Source organism: Carlito syrichta, unplaced genomic scaffold, assembly GCF_000164805.1.
Source record: "Carlito syrichta isolate Samal-C Ts95f unplaced genomic scaffold, Tarsius_syrichta-2.0.1 Scaffold307302, whole genome shotgun sequence".
In the NCBI taxonomy this organism is placed as follows: Eukaryota; Metazoa; Chordata; class Mammalia; order Primates; family Tarsiidae; genus Carlito; species Carlito syrichta.
This window is the reverse complement of record NW_007251398.1, coordinates 64,091-86,919: the sequence shown is the minus strand read 5'-3', so window position 1 is coordinate 86,919 and position 22,829 is coordinate 64,091. Positions and strand designations below refer to the sequence as shown.

The following is a 22,829-nucleotide window of genomic DNA, read 5'->3' as shown; positions in this document are numbered from 1 at the left end:
CATCACAGTTACCTAGATTGTTTGTTTAAAATGGACCTTACTTTTTTGTTCTGGACCTTGCTGCAGAACAATTTGGGCCCAGCCATCTGCATCTTACCAAGTTCGTCAGGTGATTCTTATGTGCAATAAAGGTTGAGAATCACTTACAGGAAAAGAGAATTTCAATAAGAAAGCTAGAGAAAAAACAGAATGGATTTTCATTGTTCCAAAATCACTAGTATATTATACTCCAATTTTCTGGGGTTTTAAAATTGTATTCTTTAGAACCAGAAACATGTGCTAGTTCTTTTTATGGGTAGCTATATCACTTTAACTTATTTTTATTACTAAAGAAAAAATTTCTTTTTTTTAATTTTTTAATTTTAAAGATGTGGGGTACAATTCAGGATTAGGTATACAAATGTTCGTTATGCAGGTACCTTTGTTAATGAGGTATTCCCCCCTCCCTCGGTCTTTTCCCATTACTGCCAATCTCACCCCCACCATCCCACCCCAGCAGTTTCCCACTACTGCCAATCCTTTTCTTACAGTATTACAATAATTGTTCAAGGTCCACTTATAAGAACATGTGATACTCAATTCTTTGCTTCTGTGATAGACTACTTATTATTATAGACTCTCGGTCCACCCAAGTTGCTGAGATGTTCATGATTTTGTTCTTCTTTATGACTGCATAATATTCCATTGTGTATGTGTGCCACTTTTTTTTATACAGTCCTCTTTCAAAGAGCAGCACAGTTGGTTCCATGTTTTTGCTATTATGAAAAATGCTGCAATAAACATGCGTGCGGTGTCTTTTTCATGGAGTGATTTGAGTTCCTCCAGATATATTCCCAGTAGGGGGATTGCAAGGTTGATGGAAGGTCGATTTTTAGATCTTTTAGGAATTGCCACACTGTTTTCCACAGAGGCTGTACTAGTTTACACTCCCACCAACAGTGTGGAAGTGTTTTTGTTTGTTTGTTTGTTTTTTAATCAATATTTTTTATGATATTGTGGGGTACAGTCAAGGGTTAGGTATACAAATATGCTTCATTCAGGCACCCTTGTTGATAAGAGGTTTCTCCCCATCCCCAGACAGATATTTACTACCATTAATCCCATCTCCCTTCCCCTCTCCCCCCATAGTTTTCCCACCACTGTCAGTCATTTTCTTATAGTATTACGTTGGATGTTCAAGGTCAAACCAGATTATGATGAGGTTATGTCCTAAGAAACCCATCATAAGTTGAAAAATATCATAAATTGAAATGCACTGGAGCCCTTCCGCAGCCAGGTAGATGGTCACCAGGAAGTTCAATCCCTTCCTGACCTTGGACTGCAGCTAAAACTGCAAACATCACTTTAATGCCCCCTCGCACATGCGCAGGAAGACCACATTGTCGCCGCTCTCCAAGGAGCTGTGGCAGAAGAACAATGTCTGTTGTATGCCCGTCCGCAAGGACGACGAGGTCCAGGTGGTTTGAGGGTACGACAAAGGTCAGCAGATTGGCAAGGTGGTCCAGGTGTACAGAAAGAAATACATCATTTCCATTGAACGGGTGCAGTGGGAGAAGGCTAAGGGCATGACCGTCCATGTGGGCATCCACCCGAGCAAGGGAGTTATCACCAGGCTAAAACTGGACAAAGATCGGAAGAAACTTGAACGCAAAGTTAAATTTCGACAAGTAGGAAAAGAGAAAGGCAAATACAAGGAAGAACTTATTGAGAAAATGTAGGAATGAATATAGCCTGTTATGCACCATGGTTTAGTTGGAGACTTTTAGCCTAGTGTGCGTTTCTTTGGAATGCTTCAAAGAAATGTCTTTAGAACATTTCCTTCCTGTGTTGTTAATCACCATGGCTCTGTAAGTCTGCTTTGCAATTTTAATAATTTTGTGAATAAAATTTGGAAATGTTTCCTAAAAAAAAACCGAAATACATTTAACACACCTAACCTATTGAACATCATAACTTAGCCTAACTTACCTTAAACATGCTCAGAACACTTACATTAGCCTACAGTTGGGCAAAATAATTTAACACACAGCCTATTTCATTATATGGTGTTGAATATCTCGTGTAATTTATCAAATACTGTGCTGAAAGTGAAAACAATGGAATGATTGTATGGGTACTCAATGTATGACTTCTACTGAATGTGTATTGCTTTCGGTCAAAAAAATCTTAAGTCAAACCATCATAAGTCAAGGACTGTGTGTACGCTTCACTGTGCTTAACACACATACTCCACCGTGGACGTGTCATGTGGCCCAGAGCCTTTGCCTTGGCAGCTGGCTGTTGTCTGCCAGGCCCTGCAGCCTGGACCCTTCACCAGTCCTGCCTCTTTCTAACTTGGTGCCTTGCCTTGTTCACATCTCATGAGTCTCCAAGTTTGCCCACTAATTTAGGAGTCTCCAGTTCAAACTCTGACTTTCCTTTGGAGGGGATTAGGATAGTGCCTTTGTGCAGCGTGGGACTTCACTGAGCTCTGAGTTCCTGTTCCACTGGCTCCCGATGAAGAATGAATGAAGAGGACTGGTTGGGATGGTCTGCTGACTCTTACTGTTTGCTGGGAAGGGGACGTGCCGGCAGATCTCATTTTGAAACTGTCACTTCTACATCCAGAATATCCAACAGGACAGATTTTTATATAAATAATGTGGGAAATTGATTGTCTGTGGCCTGTGGGAATCACAAGTGGAGTGATGAGATTCCGAGAACACTGCAGTGAACTGGAGATCCCACTTGGAAGGTCTTAGCCTCTTGAGTCTTTCTGCTTGGGCTGGCTCAGGTTTCATGCTGTTTTGCTCATCTCTGTTCTTGTATTTAGTAGCAGCAGAGGAAGGAAAAAAAACTGCTCTTGTGATGTTTATCTGACTATTGAGACTAATTGTTCATTCACTGAAAAGAATAAAAGACCAAGAGTCTCTAAAAATATTGCATTCTCTCTGTCTCAGTCTCTGTGTGTGCATGCATGTGCATATGTGAGTATTTTTGCACATACACGAGCATATTCTTTGTTTGTGTATGTTAGATAGTGAGTATCAAGCTGAAGACAAGAACATTTTATAAGGAATGTGATATGTCACCCTTTTCTTTTTTTTGAGTTGGAGTCTCACTCTGTTGCCCAGGCTGGAGTGCAGGGGCACACTCATGGCCACCCAAGCATTGACCTGCTGGGCTCTGGCAATCCTTTCACCTTAGCCTTCCATGTAGCCAAAACTACAGGCGCACGCTACCACGCCTGGCTAATTTTTATTTATTTATTTATTGTAGAGATGGGTCTCACCAAGTTGCCCGGGGCTGGTCTCGAACCCACAGGCTCAGGCAATCCACTCGCCTCAGTCTCCCAAAGTGCTGAGATGACAGACTGAGCCCCTGAGCCTGGCCCCAGAATATCTCAACCTTTTAAAAAAAATTTTCTCCCGAAAAGCATCGCCTTTCAGCTGTAATTATACCCTCTATTTACTGTTTGCCGGGAATCAGTTACACGTGTCACTGCAGACAGTTGCATCATATCTTTCAATATATAATTGTGGTAGAAAGACAAAAGGGATGATCAGATTGTAGGAGTAAGAAGGAAGACAGAGCAAGCTAAAACCTGAGATTACAGCCCTCCGTAAATGTTTGACTCGGGGAAAGAATTCTACCTGCTGGACTTGGTGCTCAGACAATGCTGCAAAAACCCAGGCAGACCTCCGCAGGCCATTAGAAAAACCATTTCTCCGGAATATGCATCCGTAACAGGGAAGATGAGGAAAAGGTGGTAAAAGACTGCTTGAGACTGTAGCCACTGGAGACTGCTGATGAAAATTGTGCATAGCTGAAAGAGCAAATCGCTCTCGTTTTTCAGTGATTGCACTGGATTTTGAAATTAAACCCAGCGGGGCGAGTGTACCTGGGCTTGCAGAGAGGTGGTGGGATTGTGAGCTGCGAGCACCTATTTTTCAAGCTCCGGAGCTCTGTGCTTGCCCCGCTGTAGCTTCCCTGTGACAGTCAGGAGTGGCGATCCCTTTTTAGCCCTACTGTAGGCAGAGAGGAAGCAGATTCTACCGTGGGAGTGGGGTGTGGGAAAATAAGGGAGTCTCAGCTCAGGTAGTAAATCGTAGGTCCTTTTTTCTGTTTTTCCACATCTGGGAGGCTTTAATCCTACTCCTCAGGCTAAGCTTAGGGGTAATTTAAACTGTTCAAAGTAAAGACCAGCTCTAGGAAACCTTCAAGATTTCTAATTTGATTAGAATTTTCTCAGTGCTAAACCGACAGAGGTGCTAGGGTGTTTTCTTTTTAGCAAGAGTTGGGTTTTAAAGCCGGCTTGGGGGGTGAAAATTGCTTGTAGTCAAAATCAGGCTTGAAAATCCCTTAACAAAGTATGCTTCAAGCTGCTTAGACCCGGGAAGGCGAGGAAAGCAGTACCGTTGGAGGGAGTTCCTGTTTCTTCTCTCCTATCCAGTTCGTTTTGGGGATAGGAGTGTCTCTTAGAAAATGGTAAGAGCAGGACTCGCAGTACCTAAATTATTCTTTTCTCAGTCTCAGCTGGCCAGCTGGGCATTTTTGAATTTGCTTAAGTTACGTCCATGTAGATGCAGTTCCATGCACCATTGGGTGGGCCAACAATGTGCATTTGCCTTATTTGGAAGAGGAGAGAGGAAGGAAGGAAGGAAGGAAGGAAGGAAGGAAGGAAGGAAGGAAGGAAGGAAGGAAGGAAGGAAGGAAGGAACCTGGGACTTGATATCACCAGCCTGACCTCAGGAACCTCTGGCCTCGCTGTGACACATTTACAGGCTGTAGCTAATAATAACAGCTAATATATAGCACCAAAATGTGCTAGACACTGATGAAAAGCACTTTATGTATATTAACCCATTGAATACTCACAATGACTCTGTAAAATAAAGCTTTACTATCCCATTTTATAGACCAGGAAACCAAGTCTTAGAGCACATTCACAGTTTTGTCCCTGATATCAAGAAGATGTCTGGAGCATGTGGGCAGCAGAGGTTAGGAGAGATGCAGGAATTTTCAGCCTCTTCTGTGTGGTCTGGTGGGGATGTTACCAGTGGGAGAGCCTTCTCTACTCATCCTCTGGGGCTGCCTTGTTCTCTGTCTCTGGGCCTTTGCACATACTGTTCCCTCTGCCTTGTGTACCCTTTCTCCCCTTTCACTCCGTAACTCTTAGCTAGATTAGAGTCCGCCCCACCCCCTTCCATAGCCCTCATTCTGTTTCATCTGCTAGACCAGATCCTTTTGGCCAGGGAAACCTTTCCACTGATGTGTCCTCAACACTGGGCACGATGCCTGGCTCGCTGTAGAACTCAGTGGATGATTGATGGGTGGAAATTGAGTAAGTGCTGAGCTATGGCTTGTTGTTTCCTAACCAGTCTCTGAAATACAGGCTCTTCCCGCTTGCCCTCAGTAATTCACTCCTGAAATCAGATGTTTTGCACAAAAATGCTAACCCGAGCCTAGTTCCTATTATCTTAAATGGGAAAAATTGCAAATATGCTACACATCAACCTCAAATCCCTAACCAATTTCCTAAAATGTAACTGAAGACTAGTAAAATGCCTACATGTAACTGAAAGACTCTCGTATTAGGATGTAAAAATGCTTAAAACATCCCTTCCTGGTCCTGTTAATGTGATTGGTGACAAACAGCTGCTTTGTGTGTAGTAAAATCCTCTCTCCTCTCTTCCAGTATTGTGGCTTTTCTCTCTGGCTTTACTTTCTTCAAGTTTTTCCTCAACCCCTTCTCAAATATCGGGAGGCTTATACGATACTAAGCAAAAATCAGGGCAAACTATCCAAGGCTATGGAAATATGTACAGGGCAAGCACCCAACAGGCAGAGAATGGCTCACTCTGAATATGAAATCCTACCAGTTGGATTTGGGATGTAACTTAGGCCTTCTCTCACACACTGGTTTGTTAAAAATAATGCACTAAATTTTGGGGAAGTAATTGTAATTTTTTTTCTAAAATACATGTTGAAATGTTTTATCACACTCAGTACTTTCCTTTCTTCATTTTGTTCTTCCGTTCTTCCTTCCATTTTTCCTTCAAAGTAATTGAGTTCATATAATTTGGGTACGACCAGTGAAGGTGTCAGAATATGCCACTATGACATTAAGATTGCTTTGAGTTGAAGGCATTTGAAAATCAACAGATGCAGGAAGAGCCTTTCTCTGCACTCCCTCATCTGCCTACAAGCAGAGCCTTCCTAAAGAATTCAGCTATCATAAATCCTCCTTCAAGGAAGGCTTCCTGTAAAAGGGGAAAGAGTGACTCCTGTCACCCGAGATGAGAAGCTGGTGTTGCACACATAGGCACACCTTACTGAAATAAACTGTACTATATTATAAGGAATTAATTAATGGAATTATGGTGACTGAAGTCCCATAACCTGCTGTCTGCACACTGGAGACCCAGGAGAGCTGGTGATGTACGTTTGATGGTGATATAGTCTGAGTCCAAAGGCCTGAGAACCAGAAGAACTGATGGTGTGAGTTCTAATCTAGTTCTGAAGACTGAGAACTAGGGGAGCTGACAGTGTGAGCCCTCATCCAAGGGCAGGACATGAATCCTCATCTCAAGCAGTCAGGCAGAGAGAGGGAACTCTTCCATCCGTGGCCTTTATGTGTTATTCGGGCTTTCAATGGATTACATGAGGCCTTCTCACTTAGGGGAGCATCTTACCTACTGTGCTCAACCTTGAACCAATCTCCTCATAGTATATTGAGGTCTATAAAGGAACAGCATTGAAATGAAGGCATGCTATTTTATAGAATTTACCAAGCTGTGTTATATCACAGTTTCTTTCTTTTAAAAATTTATTCCCTGAATTCAAGCATAGATGATTCAACAAAGGAATAAAAAAACTCACTCTTTGTATAGCAGGAGGAGAATACAGTTCCTTGGGGATGACAACGTTTCCCCACACAAGATAAAGTAGACAGGGCTCATCCTGAGCCTTCCAGAGCTCAGTTACCAAGGAGTGTTGGGGTGGTCAGCTGTTAATTTCCTTGCACCTGGTGTCGCTGGCTTGAACTTTGCTCTGAATTGAATCAGACCTTGGGGTGCACCAACCCTTCTGCATAATGGCTCTAGCTGTGCAGGGAGAGAGATAAGCCCGGTGCTAACTGAAGCCTTCTGAGCAGGTTGCCTACGTCCTTAGTACTGCGCCCTTGAATTTTTATCTTTTTCGTTCGGAAAAAGATATCACAAGGACATGGGGTCTAACAGCATTGATTGTCTCGATAGTTTGTTGATTAAGTCCAGGAGATGCTGGCATCTGCAAATGCATCTTATTAGGTGTGATCAGGCCACTAAATTGTCCCTGCCCTCCAGCATGCTACAATAATTAGCTCTAATACCAACAACCAAAAGTTAATCACAGCAGGTGCAAAGCCGGGTTCCCTTTGTCTGCCTATGAAACCTCTTTCCCACCATGGCTTCAAGGTGTTAGCTTTGAGACTTGGAACAGGTTCTTTGAAAAAGAGCCTTTCCTTTCAGTAAAAGTGTTCCACATATTATTATTTTAATTTAATTAGGTTTAAAAAAAGGTTAACCATGACATTTTAATAGCTTAAACTCACATTAATATTCTGAGAACACTGTTTGGCCCAGCCACTTGTGATTCAAAAAGATGTTTTACCAGAAAAGGAATTGACTTTTAGGACAATTACCGAAAAATTGCTTTCATTTGATTAAGATGGGCATCTTGCGATTAAAAACGTTATTGAAATGAAATACATATAGACATTGAAAAACGTTAAAATTGGAGCCTGATGCAATTTATCTGGGAGAAAGGGAAACTGGGCAGTGTGTTTATGGAGATTATCCCAAAGGCAGCGAACGTCCTTCAGCAATGAGCAAATTAGTGGACTGTGCTTGTGATGTGCTGTGTGTTGTCAACCTAATGTTTTATTTATTTGCCTGAGAGCTGCTATCTTCATTAGGGAGTTTAGAGAGCAGAGCAAGATGATATTTACTAGCCTGGCAAACTAATAAGCTCTGCTCATGTTTCTTCTTTTGCTATCATGGCTAATCGTTGTTTTTGAAAAAATAGCTATTCAGTATGCTAATGGATCCTGTGGGAACAGGAGGAAACCACGACTTCCTGGAGGGGGAGGCAGCAAGGAATAATTCAGCTGTACGTGTGTGTAGGGCTACTATGTGCCAAGCATTGTGCTAGTTTTAGGGGCGCAGAGATGCTAGAGACATGGGCCAGCCCTCTGGATTCTCCCTACTAGCAGAGAGTTGGCATTGATTATACAACTGATTCTCATTATACAGTGTAATAGGTGGTTTTCTTGCCTCAGAGAAACACAGGGGACAAGTAATTGGTTCATCCTGTTGAGATTGGAGATGGCTGCAACACGTAGGGAGGATCTGGGACTTGAAGGGTTAGAATGATTTTGCCAGAAGGGAAGTCATGCGAAGGAGACTGCTGCTTAAACCAAGGGTCCTCAAAGTGTGGCCCCCAGCATCAGCACACCTGGAATTTGTTAGACGTGCACATTCTCAGGCCTCACACAGCAGACCTGCTGAATCAGAAAGTTGGTGGAGGAAATGCCTGGGTGTCCAGCAGTATGTGTTTTAACCAGCTTTCCGTGCGACTCTCATGTTCACTGAAGTTCAGCATATGTGCATTTATGGCCCTTCTGGTGACATGAGATATCTCACTTGACCAGAGTTTTGAGACTGATGGGGGCGCAGAGGAATGGGGCACCAGGCTGTGAAGTTGGAAAGGCCAATTTTGAAGGAAAGAAGAGGAGGATATTAATGTTGATATTAGCTATCTTTATGTGTGCTTTTGTAATATTGATAATTCTGGTGCCAGGTAACAGGAACCAACTAGAACATGCTTCAACAAAGAGGACATTTATTAAATAGATACCGTGATATCTCATTGCTATCCAAGGAGGATTTCCACAACCAGGTTTCAGGAAGGTATTTTTTTTTTCTTTCTCTATTTCATATGATTTCCTTAGGATAGATTCCCAGATGTAAGATTACTGGTTCTGAGGGTGTGAACAATTTCAGGCTGTTGTGTGTGTGTGTGGTCAAACAGTTTCTAGACGTTTGTAGCAGCGTATGAATCACCAGTGCTGACATAAACACCAGTATTACCGCATCCTTATCAACATTAATTATCAACATTAATTTTATTGTTTCTAAATTGATAGGGGATATTGCACAGCGTTGTTGTTGTTTCAATTGATTGCTTGGTAATGAGGTCAAATGTTTAAAATTGTGCTTATTTACCACTTGTTGGTCCTTCCTGAAAAGGACTTTTTCTTCCTGTTTTATGAGGAGGGGACCTGCTCTACTCAATAGTGTAATTTCAGCAAAATAGAGAGGAAATCATATTGGGTTGGGTGTCTACCGCTTAGCAATGGGAACGCTTAGCAATGGGAACGCTCTCATTATTGTCCTCCCTAGCAGCTGAAAGGGCCATGTCTACAGAACCTTGCCTGAATCCCAGTGCTGCACTCATGGGTCCTATGATTTGGTGTACATTTCTGCACTCCTCAGAGGCCCAGTTTTCTCATCTGAAAAATGGGAATGATCTGCCCTACTTACATGATATTTTGAAGATCAGAAGGTCAGGTACTTGAAAATCTTGATAAACTATAAAGCACTGTAAAAAAATATAAGATACTGCTACTATAAAATTGGCATACCCATAGGAACAGTTTTCGTGATGTCACACCAGGTCAGGGCTTTGGCTGTTGACTGCTAGGTGGAAACTTCCCTGGTCTGGTTCAGCTTTTTCACTTCTCACACAAATGGGACTCGATTCATAAATGCAGATTCAGAAAAGACAGAGGTGGTGTTTCGGGTATTTTTATTCCCACCAGCAGATCATAGGCTTCACAAACATGCGGAAGGCCCTGGCATTTTATAACTCCTGAATGCATGGCTCTCTCCTTCCCTCCCTCCCTTTCTCTCTTCCATGAGCTAAGCACTGGGAGTACATAGTGAGCAAGAGTCAACCCGACTCCCTGGCTCACATGTTTATTCAGAAGGACATACTGCCCAAGCTCCCCTAGGTTTGGCATAGTCTTCAGGTGACTGAATCGTGCTTCACAGTTCAGAAGGTATGTGATAGCCATACACGCATTTGATCTGCTAACTTCATCATGAGGAAAGCTAAGAGGCATAATCCTTTGGAGTCAGAAAGGTCAGGTGACTTGTCTAAAGTTCTGTGGCAGAGAGCTGTGTCTGGATCCCCGGCACCTAATTCATTGCCTTTCCATGACTCCATACTCATCAGTCCCTTTCCCTCTCATATTTACAGGGAGTTCAACTTAGCTCTGCTTTGATGAGGGAATAGAGGTGATGGAATTCCCCAAAAGAACCCAATTCACCCTACAAGCTGGGCTGGATTTTGTTGTGTGAAATGCAGCTCCAGAAGTAATTAAGAAAAGAAAGCCTGGCAGCCAGAAATTAAAAAGCTAAAAGAGAAAGGGGGAGCGTCTGGGAAGTCCCCACTGACCTGAAAAGCCAGGCAGTGGAGGGTCCGCTGGGGTCACAGGGGCTGTCGTGGGAGGGGCCGTGGTGCCGAGAGGCTCAGCTCTGCTGCCTGATGGGAAAATGTCCCTGCCAGTCAGTGGAATTACTGGAGATGGTTCTTAGGGATAAAGGGAGATAAGTGAGGCAGATAGAAAAGCTTCTAGAAAATTGAACGAAACCAGGAGAAGATGAGGTGGGCTAAAAAAAGCAGCTCGGGGAACCTGAGTAAGAGAAGCCTGCGTTCCTTAGCCTGTCTTCACTGAGGAGGTAAAGAGGTGCAGTCTACACAACCGGCTGGAGGGGATGGCTCGCTCAGACATGGGCCTGGGAGTGGCAGTTTCATCTTTGCTCTGAGTCTTCTGCACGTGGTAGCTGTACAGCAGCATGATTTACTCACCTGTTGGTCTCCTCCATGGGACAACAGACCCTCACAGGGCGGAGCTGCTGTTTTCAGCTTTGCTGTCCAGCCCCCGGTACATTCATGCTAGCCAGCCAGCATCAGGGGATTGAGTGAAGCAATGCCTGCTGAATTTCTGTGTAATACGTTAAGGTTTTCCAGCCACTACACCATTTTTAACACAAAAGTGAAAATGTTACTATCTACTAAGTATTCCCTGACTTAAATAAGAGAGCGAGATTGGAACTGGATTTGGGGAATTATTCTGTCCCATGAATCCACAGGTGAAACACAGAGGTGAGTAATTATCCTGTAATTTAGGCCAAGGTGATTTTTATAAAACCTACATTTCTTTTTTTAAAAAAATTTTATTTTAAAGATGTGGGGTACAATTCATGGTTAGGTATACAAATGTTCATTATGCAGGTACCCTTGTTGATGAGGTGTGCCCCTCTTCCCCAGGCAGATTTCCACTACTGCCGATCTCACTTCCCTGCCCTACTCTGGGCAGTTTCCCGCTACTGCCAATCTTTTTCTTATAGTATTGCAATAATTGTTCAAGGTCCACTTATGAGGGAGAACATGTGATACTCAGTTCTTTGATTCTGTGATACATCACTCAGTATTATAGACTCTAAGTCCATTCAGGTTGCTGTGAAGTGAATGATTTTGTTCTTCTTTATGGCTGCATAGTATTCCATCGTGTATATGTACCACATTTTAAAATCCAGTCCTCTTTTGATGGGTAGCACGGTTGGTTCCATGTGCTTGCTACTGTGAACAATGCTGTGATAAACATACATGTGCAGGTATCTTTTTTACAGAGTGATTTGAGTTCTTCCGGGTACATTCCCAGTAGGGGGACCGCAGGGTCGTATGGAAGGTCAATTTTTAGATCTTTTAGGAATCGCCATGCTGTTTTCCATAGAGGCTGTACTAGTTTACACTCCCACCAACAGTGTAGAAGTGTTCCCTTTTCTTTGCATCCTTTGCAGCATCTGTTGTCTTTTGAGTTATTGATGATAGCTATCCTGACTGTAGTTAGGTGGTATCTCAGTGTGGTTTTAATTTTCATTTCTTTTTTTTTTTTTTTTTTGAGTTGGAGTCTCATTCTATTGCCCAGACTGGAGTGCAGTGGCCGCTCCTGGTCACTGCAGCCTCGACCTGCTGGGCTCCGGCGATCCTTCCACCTCAGCCTTCCAAGTAGCTGAAACTACAGGCGCGCTACCACGCCTGGCTCACTTTTTTGATTTATTGTAGAGATGAGGTCTCACCAAGTTGCCCAGGCGGGTCTCGAACCCATGGACTCAGGCAATTCGCTCACCTCAGCCTCCCAAGGTGTGGGATTACAGGCTGAGCCACCGAGCCCGACTTTAATTTTTATTTCTTTGATGACTAGTGAGGCTGAGCATTTTTCATGTATCTGTTGGCTGTTTGTATGTCTTCTTTTGAGAAGTGTCTATTCATATCTTTTGCCCACTTTGTCATGGGGCTGTTTGTTTTTTTCTTTTCAGCACGTTTGAGTTCCTTATAGATCCTAGAAGTTAGGCCTTTGTCAAACATACAGTTGGCAAATATTTTTTCCCAGTCTGTGGGCTGTCTCTTGATCTCTTGATGGTTTCTTTGGCTTTGCAGAAGCTTGTCAGTTTGATGAGGTCTCATTTGTCTATTTTATCTCTTACGGCGTGGGCACTTCAGGTTTTGATCAGGAATTGGTTGCCAGTTCCAATTTCCATAAGGGTGTCTCCTGCATTTTCTAAGATTCTTATAGTTTGAGGTTCTACCTTTAGGTCTTTAATCCATTTAGAATTGATTTTTGTGTATGGTGATAGGTAGGGATCTTGTTTTAATCTTCTGCATGTGGTCAGCCAGTTTACCCAACTGTTCTCCTTTTCCCAGTGGTTGGTGGTGGAGGCTTTGTTGAAGGTGAGTTGGTTGAGAAATTGAGGTTTTGCTTCTGGAATCTCTATTCTGTTCCATTGGTCTATATACCTGTTCTTGTACCAATGCCAGGCTGTTTTGATTATTGTAGCTTTATAACAGAGTTTAAAGTTGGGGAGTGTGATACCTCCTGCTCTGTTTTTTTTTTTTTTTTTTTTGCTGAGGATTATTTTCGCAATTCGTGGTTGTTTATGTTTCCATATAAATTCCTGTATTGTCATTTCCAGTCTGAGAAGAATGCTGCTGGTAATTTAATGGGTATTGTGTTAAATTCATAAATTGCCTTGGGTAGGATGGACAGCTTAACAACGTTGATTCTTCCAATCCATGAGCATGGAATATTTTTTCATTTGTTTGTCATCTTTGATTTCTTTGAGCAATGTTTTGTAGTTATCATTGTAAATGTCTTTCACATCTCTGGTTAGGAAGAAGCCAAGGTATTTGATTTTATTTTCTGGCTATAGTGAATGGGATTGTGCTTTTTATTTGGGTTTCTGTTTGTTTATTGTTGGTGTATAGGAATGTGACTGTCTTTTGCACACTGATTTTATACCCTGAGATTTTGCCAAAGTTCTTTATCAATGCAAGGAGGTTTTTGACAGATTCTCTTGGGTTTTCGAGGTATAGCATCATGTTGTCTGCAAAGAGGGATGACTTGACTTTCTCTTTTCCTATTTGAATACCCCTGATCTCCTTCTCTTGCCTGATTGCTCTGGCTAGGACTTCCAAAACTATGTTGAACAGGAGGGGTGAGAGTGGGCATCCTTGTCTTGTTCCAGTTTTCAGGGGAAACAAAACCTACATTTCTGTAGGAAATGTGGGGAGTTGCTTCATTCTCTACCATAATCTCAGGGAGAAATGGCTTGACTGTTGGCTTCTGAATCAGATACGGGGCAGTACCATCCTGCTTTCTAGTGGACAGAAACAACCAGCTCCCTGGCTTCACCTTCTGATGCCTGTGATAGGAGGAGAAATCAGAAAGAGTCTCTTTTCTGTACCTGTCTCCATTCTCTCCTTTTCCGTCTTCTGCCTTCTCTAGTCTCATCTATACACCTAGGCCTGTAGCCTAGATAGCAGCTGCCTGCAATTTCTCCAGCTTTTGGGGGTCATCTTTTAGTTGGCAGTCCAATAGAATGATTTTTGAACCTCCGTCTCCTTCTTGGGAAGCCCAATATTCCCCCAATATCTCCAAGAATTATGGATAGCCTTATGTCTCTTCTATAGTGCCAAGTTCCTGCTTTTAGTGAATTTTCTTCTTAAACAATTTTTTTGGTAGAGATGGTGTTTTGCTATGTTGCCCAGGCTGGCCTTGAACCCCCACCCTCAAGTGATCCTCCCACCTGGGCCTCCCAAAGTACTGAAGTGAGTTTCTTCTTTAATCTCTTCTCTTTGTCTTTCCTCCTGTATACCATTCTTTTCTGCAACTCACTTCCCTTACATGTGCACAGACCCTTCTTCAATTCCCAGGACAGTCACACACACAAAGCCACGATGTTTGGTAGACTTTCTTGAAGGACCATGGGTGTCATCCTGGTTACGTTGCCATATCACATAGCATGATCTTCAAAAAATGGACATTATTGGAACTCCCTCGTTTTCATTAGCTCAACTCACCAGCACGCTGCTTGGGTCTTCCATTTTCCTTCTTTCCTCACATCTCTTTCCCCCTTTCCCAGTTGCTTTACCTCTTCCTTACAGATTGTCTTTGGAAACTGACTCCCAGGAGGAAGAAGGGGAGGACCTGAACTGAGCCAGTCCCAGATAGTCTTCTGAAATTCACCAATCATGGGGTACCTTTGGGAAGAATAACTCCCAGGTGGAGGGATAAGAACCAGGGTGGAAAGAGGCCAGGAAAATTTCTCATTTGGAAACTATTCTAAACCTGTTGACAGCTGTTAGTTTGGCATTGTCTATCCTCAGACTAGCTTGACTAACTTTTATATCTAAACATAAAACAGTGGCCCAAAAGAGAGTCTGTGATTTTTCAATGCTTCACTGCTGAGAGAGTTTCATAGAGCGGTTTCCTTCTGCTCTTTAAATACCACTGTTACTCTTTAGATTGTAAGTGCCACATCCCAACCAGCAGGCACCTTGAACCTTTACTATGGGCATTTGTTTTCCTTTATTTCCTGACAGCCGTCATTTAAAATTAATGTTTATTGAGCACCTAATGATAGCTCTGGGCTAGGAGTGATGGAATACACAAATATGATTAAGACATGCTCCTGGCTCCCAAGAGAGGCATGACTTAACAGAAAATAAACATAAGATTGTGCTCTGTCCTCCAACGTGTTTTCGAAAAGCTTGCCCTATAACACCTGTGAAGCAGGGGAGGCAGATGATGAGTTGACCCAAAGAATGACGAAACAGAAACTCAGAGCTATGAAGTGACTAGTCCAGCCTCTCACAACTTAGAAGTGATAGAACCAGAACTAGAACCTGTGGTTTTCGACTCCCGATCAAACCCCCTTCCTACTGTACCTTATGCCCACACTTGGTGCATCACATTCTCAGAAAGAGAAAAGAGTATTTTGAAAATTATTGCATTGGTTCCATATACAGAAGAAACTTACCAGTTCTTGGAGGGAAAAAATCATGGTAGGCAGTAGCTTTTCTTTTGCTCTTTTTTTCTTAAAGGCCTGTGTCCAAATTTGCCTGCCTCAGTAAACCATATTGGAATGATTTGTTCAGGAGAATTGTTGTCTGAGGGAAGTGTAGGTTTCTCAGGTTACCTATATGTGAATTCTTGTTTTATGAAGGTCATTAGCCCATTTGTGGGTAGATTTGTTGTTGTTCCTGCTGCACTCAATCCCGAGGGTGGATTTTTAAGCAAATATTACTTGTGACAGCTGAATAGTGTTGACACTCCAGAGTTCGGTAAATACCTACTAAAAACACACAATTAGGCAAATTGTATAATAAAGTCTATTTCTGACACAATTCACTGTTTTATTAACACAAAGTTTATTTTGACTTCTCCTGGTCAGAGAAAACCCAATGAGAAAGATGTGAACCATGAATATACAAAGCCCACGAGGTGGTGTAATTCTAGAAAACAGAGTCAGAGCAGATACTAAATTGCTTTTCAACATCTCCCAAATCAGCGAAGAGTCATTTTCTTTACACAGGACTTTGTACATTCCAGAATAGCCGTCTATCATATTGAGGTGCATGTAGACCTCTGCACCTGGAGCCAGAAAGCAGAGGAAGGGAGAGGACCTCTGTGGCATTATTGAGCGGCTGAACAGACAGCTCCTGAAGTCTGTCCTACTTCTGGTCTTGCTTCCTTATTGTTGAGTCACGTTGATTTGAGGTTTGCGAGTATTTGGAAAACAAAACCCCCAAGCAAACCGAAAAAAACCTAAATGAGAGACCATATTTGCCTACTTTTATCTTTCTTTAGCACAAATAACTGAGAGTTGGACTGTTCTGAGATTTCTGTCCCTGACAGTGCCAAAATTCTCTGGTAGCTTTAGATTGTCAAAACATGTGGAGGTATTTTCTTTGCTCTGGTTCACAGACAAATATATGAAGGGTGTATGAGATTGTGGCAAAAAAGTCATGGTGGTTGATATAAATTAACCAGTCCCTAGCATGCCTGGCATAGATGCCCAATAAATACTTATTGACTATCTGACTGACTATAGGTCTCTGACAAATGTAGCAATACATTATCGTCTCTCTTGAAACTATCATCAAGATATAAATATTTGTCCTCAGGTGGCTTGTGTGGTTTAAATATGTCTTGACATATTACTCAGTATTGTTTGATAAATCATAGCATTATTGTTGGAGAAAAATAATAATAGTTACCATCTATTGTTTACTAGGATCTGTGCTGTTTTCTTTTTCTTTTTTTTATAACTTTCAATTTTTTTATTTTAAAGATGTGGGGTACAATTCAGGGTTAGGTATACCAATGTTCATTATGCAGGTACCCTAGTTGGTGAGGTGTGCCTCCCCTTCCCAGGAAGATTCTCACTACTGCGAATCCTTTTCTTATAGTATTATGATAACTGTTCAAGGTGATGTTTTATATGTGTTGTTTTATCTTATTAGAATTCTATAAGCTGTGCATTATTATCCTTATTTTATTATTATTAATTTTTTATTAACTTTATTTTAAAAATGAGGAAATTGAGGCTATCTTTTGATGGAAAACTCTTTACTGCAATATATTCAAATTTATCAGTCTTTTTGTTTATAATGAGTGCTGCATGTATCTTCTTTGAGAAATCTTTTCCTACCTTGATAAGGTCTAAAATATATTCACCTAAATTTTCTTCTAAAAGTTTTAATTTCTTTTTCAACATGCATGACTTTAATTTATCTGGAGTTGATTTTTACATACGGGAGCTTTTATCTTATGGCATACAGACAATTATTTTACTTTCCAGTTCAATTTAGACAACATTCTCTCCTTTCCCCACGGATAACGTCTTGCCATCTGACATATGTCAGTAATTCATGTATGTGTTAGTGCACAGTGGTTTAAGACAGATCACTTACAGGCAACAGTGGGAATGAATCTGTGTGATACAATGGACCAGTGAAGAGAGTGTGTCAAGAATCAAGGCTTGTGATGAACTGAATCTTGTCCATCTGAGGTCTGAGGAGAAACAAACGAATCCAAGGCTAAAAGACGTTAAATGATTTGCCCAGGTTCACTTGCCTGGGAAAGCCGTAGAGCCCCAAACCTGCAAACCAGTTCATCCAACACCAAATGCCAAGCTTTTCCACCAGACAGTGCAGCACAGTCAATTCATAACCTTCCTGGAAGTATTTCATTCTTAAGATATCAGCCCTTGAGTTATATCCACAATTACTACCGACATACAGAAGACCACACGGCGTTAGAAGGCTCTAGATGTTGCTCCCTTCCGGGATCCCTGAGGTGCTTGACCCATTAGCTGTCTCCTCTCTTCCCTGCATATCCCACTCCTGTCTCTTCTAGGTTCCTTTCCACTAATGGATGTGTCTGAGTTCTTGGTTATGCTCAGATACATTTGCATCTTTTCATCTTGCTAAAAGGAGAACAAAAACCCCTTTGATCACGTCCCTCCCTCCCTGAACACTAGATATATCTTGTCACAGTTCTCACTGTTGTTTATGCCCCTCATTCACAGGGCAGAGACAGTTGCTTTATTCACCACTGCACCTCATACTTAGCATAGTGACCAACATATAGTAGGCTCTCAATAAATATTTGTCCAATGAATGAATAAAGGGGATATACTGACATGTTTTTAATCTGCTGTTGCTAGTTTCTGCTTCCCCTCAGTCTCTCAAGAGTCCTATTCGGAGGTGAGGGAATTTAATGTTACTCTCGATGGAGAGCTGAGAATTTCATAAGCCAGCACTGTTGTCAGGCACACTGTGATCATGTGTTTCAGTTCTAGGAACTGGAGTTTTGTTTCGGCTTCATTCCAGGATAATAGACCTCTGTCTTTTAGCTCAGTGCCAGTAAATAGGTCCCTGCTCAGTTCCTTGGGCAGCCTCCAAAAGACGTGGCCCTGCCATGAATCTTGGTCCCCTGGTCTGAGTCCCTTCCATCCTAAACACACGACCCTACCACGGTTTTGCCTCTAGCCTGTGGCTTATGAACTCCTCTCCCGATAGACCAACCTCATTCGGCTTTGGACCTCCTCCCGGAGCCTTCCAGAGAGCTGCTGTATCTTACACACTTCCAGACTCAGTCTGTTTATGCTTCTCCATGCAAGTGGCCATTCTAAGATGCTGCTGAGACACAGAAGGACCCAGCCACCGTTCAGGAGGTCTTTAGAGTCACCTCAGGCAGAACCACTGATTCCCACCTTCTTGTTCTCCATGAAGGTTGGAGTGGGAATAGGATGGGACAGGAAGACAGAAGGGTAGTAGAGAGGAGAGTCCAGGAATTTGGTGGTGGCCACAGTCGTGCTGTAAGTCCCACATGCCGACCAGAGAGAAGATTCTATAACAGTGGGAGTGGGTGACCCTAGTTGAGGAGGGAGCATATCTTATTTGTATTCTCATCTCCAATACCTAACACAGAGCCTGACATAAACAGATAGCAGATTTTAGTGGAATGGCACGAACACATTCTAGCACAGGCTGTGTCCCTAACATACTGTGTGACATTGGACTCGTCAATTTACTCAGAGCCTCAATTTCCCCATCTGTTAAGTGTAGATTGTAGTGACTCTCATAGTGTTGTTTCAAGAATAAAATAATTTAATGCACTTAGAAATGTGACATCAATTGCCTCCCACATTTTTTCAGCAGGTCCTCCTGTCAGTAGGAGATTTTAAATATATGTATCCTAATGGATGTATATTTATTTATTTTTAAATTACCTATTCATTCTATTATGTATTTGCATAATGTGTATTTTTAAAGGATGAGGCAAAAATAAATATATGTTCTAATGTATTCTTTCTGTAATCCCCTGTGGTTATCTTACTTTGGAGATCATGACACTGAAGTCTGATATATACAGAAAGGAAAAGATAAAGTGTTCGACTTTTTACTCCCGACACTTCTGACTCTGAATGTGCAATGCCTTTTCCAACACCACTTCAACTCTCAGACGCCAGCTGGGTGTCCTACAATTCAATTCAGTTCTGACAATATCTACCTAGAGCCATCATCAGATCCCACAAATTAAGGATTTACTCCCTCTGGACTGCCTGCACTTCAGATGGCTCTCACGAGTCCCAGTTTGTCACTGTTACCTCTGACCAACCAGCTATAAATTTAGGGGGTTCTCACAACACACTCCACAGGGTCAATAATTTGCTAGAGTGACTCGCAGAACTCAGGAAGGCACTTTGGTGAGTATTACTGGTTTATTGCAAAAGACACAGAACAGATGCATAGGGCAAAGTATGGGGGAGGGGCACAGAACTTGCACGCCCTCTCCAGGCTGCCAACCTCCCAGCACCTCCATGCCTTCACTGAATCCTAAGCTCTCCAAACCCCTTTATGGAGGCACGATTGATTAAATAATTGGGCATTGATGATCAAACTCAATCTCTAGTTCCACCACCCCTCCTGAGATCCCTAAGTAGGGCTGAAAATTTCAACCCTCTAATCACATGGTTGGTTCCTCTGGCCACTAGCCCCTATCCTGAAGCTATCTAGGGCAGCAGCCCCCAAACTTTTTGGCATCAAGGACTGGTTTTGAGGAAGACAGTTTTTCCATGGGCAGGGGAGGGGCAGGTGGTCTCGGGATGATTTAAGCACAGTACATTTTTGTGCAGATCAGCGGCAGCATTAGATTCTCATAAGGAGCATGCAGGTAGGTCTCACATGCTGACCAGAGAAAAGATTCTGTAACAGTGGGAGTGGGTGGCCCAAGCTGAGGAGGGAGTATATCTTATTTGTATTCTCATTCCCAATACCTACCACAGAGCCTGATATAAACAGGTAGATTTTAGTGGAATGGCACGAACACATTCTAGCACTGGTTGTGCAGTTCACAGTAGGGTTCACAGTAAGGCTTCTATGAGAATCTAATGATGCAGCTTATCTGACCGACAGAACACAGAGATCAGGTGGTAACTCATGTGATGGGGAGCAGCTGTAAATACAGATGAAACTTTGTTGTCTAGGCCACTGCTCCTGCTGTGTGACCTGGTTTCTAACAGGCCATGGACTAGTACCCGTCCATAGCCCCAGGGGTTGGGGACCTCTGATCTAGGGACCCACTAAGAGTTACTTCACTATTATAAACCCAGGTATGGTTGAAAGAAATAATAACAAATGAATAACAAAAGGTGCTCCTGTGACCTCTAGTGCTCAGGAAATTCCAAGATTTTTAGAAGCTCTGTGTCAGAGACCTGGGACAATGACTAAATATATATTCCTTATTGCATTACAGATGTCTGTAGATTGCTGCTCATATTAGCATTTTAGTGGCTAAAAAGTGATGCCCATCTGCTCGTTGGTATTTATATGATTAGTAAAGTACATCATCTCAGTGTTAAAAATACACACCACTACCTCCTCATCCCATAGAATTCAGTAAAGTTACTTTCATATTAAAATTTAAAATGCAGATCATAAACATTTGTTTTTCCTGAGTTGGCTCTCAACCAGAAAGGGTTGCTCACCCCTAGTTTAATGTCATTGGTAACCACATGTATTTCTTAGAAATGTAAATTTGTGGACTTGTTAAAGCAAAAAGCTCCCTAAGGTACTATAAACAGATGTTGTAGAGGCATTACCCCCATCAACAGAGAAAACTTCCTTCTTCTTGTTCCATCAAAGAAGTTACATTGGCAGTAAGCTGGGGTTCATTCATTACTCCATTTAACAAATACTCATTAAGTGCCAGGCACTGGGCTAGTCCCTGGAAATAAAAGATTAAACAAAAATGACACGGACTTTACCTTCATGGACTTTACACAGTGAACTGAAGTGAAAGACAACCACCCCCTACAAATGACACAGCAGCAGATAGGGTGAGTCTGTGAAGGAAACACTCATTGCTGAGATGGAGAACTGTGGGGGTAGGCATGGCATCTCCTGAGGGTCAAGGATCGCGTCTCTGAAGAGGTAACATGTCAGCTTATCTGAAGGATGAGAAGCCTTTATGAGAAGTGTCAAAGCGGTCAGGGAGAGAGTGTTGGAAAACACCAGTGGGAAAGGGAAAGGCTAGAGAGTGGTACGCTAAGGAGAGAGGGGAGCAATCCCAGTTGGAGAGACAGGTGGAGACCATATGATGCAGGAAAGAGGAGACCATCCATGCGGGAAGGTGATCATCCATGGAGGAAGGTGGAAACCATCCATGTGGGAAGGTAGAGACCATATGATACAGGAAGGTGGAGACCATCCATGCGGGAAGGTGGAGACCATCCATGTGGGAAGGTAGAGACCATATGATTCAGGAAGGTGGAGACCATCCATGCAGGTAGGTAGAGACCATCCAGGCGGGAAGGTGGAGACCATATGTAGGAAGGTGGAGACCATATGCAGAAAGTTGGAGACCTTATGACACAGGAAGGCAGAGACCATCCATGCAGGAAGGTGGAGACCATCCATGTGGGAAGGTAGAGACAATCCATGCAGGTAGGTAGAGACCATCCATGCGGGAAGGTGGAGACCATATGTAGGATGGTGGAGACCATATGCAGGAAGTTGGAGACCCTATGACACAGGAAGGCAGAGACCATCCATGCAGGAAGATGGAAACCAAGTGGGAAGGTAGAGACCATATGATACTGGAAGGTGGAGACCATCCGTGCAGAAGGTTGAAAACATATCATGTTTTACCTTGTTAAGTCATAGTATAAGAAACAGGGATTTTCAAGTGCAATAAAAGGAAAGGGAGCCCCGGAGGGAATATGCTGTGAATAATGGTTTGCAAGATTGGCGTTGGGAGTGGGGAGGCTGCTGTCAGGAGGTAGAGTGGATGTGAGTGAAACCTCAAGTATACCGCAACAATGTAACTTACAATCATTTCTCTAACAATGTAGCCTCCTCAGTCTTCTGTGCAGTGGAAACTCCATCTAGAGCCCAGGCTGTCTAGATTCTAGAAAACCTGGTATAAACACAGGCACTTCCATGTTTCCTTTGTTATTTTGGGGCTTTCCTACTCCTCTCTTTCCTCCTCTTTTCCTAGGGACTGGGCTGAGTTCTGAGGTTTAACGACACGCTCTCGGGGCCCTGAAGAATGGCATTCTGCTCCACGGGAATCTGCACCTAGTGGCTTCCCTGAAGTGAACAGTCTCTGTTCGATTTTATCATCTTTTCTCTCTCTCACCAGGTTCTTGAAAATTGGAAATGCCCAGACTATTGAGGCTATAACTCTACTATGGATTTTAAGAAACTGCTGAGAAACTCAGTTGAGTTTTGTCTTTCCACTGAGGTAAGTACAAATGCAGGTCGCTCAGAGCAAGGAATGAATACTTTGGGCAAGGCTTGGGAGGAGGAACAAAGTTGTGGGACAAATACAACAAGAAAAAGCATGGGCTAGTGATCTCTCTACATTTTTTCCCCAGTGAAGTTTTGGCTCT

General features: G+C 42.6%; 1 pseudogene; it reads left to right on the top strand.

Annotated features, from left to right (window-relative positions):
- The first annotated feature begins 1,280 nt into the window (after nucleotides 1-1,280).
- On the top strand, nucleotides 1,281-1,718 carry LOC103266702 (annotated as a pseudogene).
- Nucleotides 1,719-22,829: the final 21,111 nt, after the last annotated feature.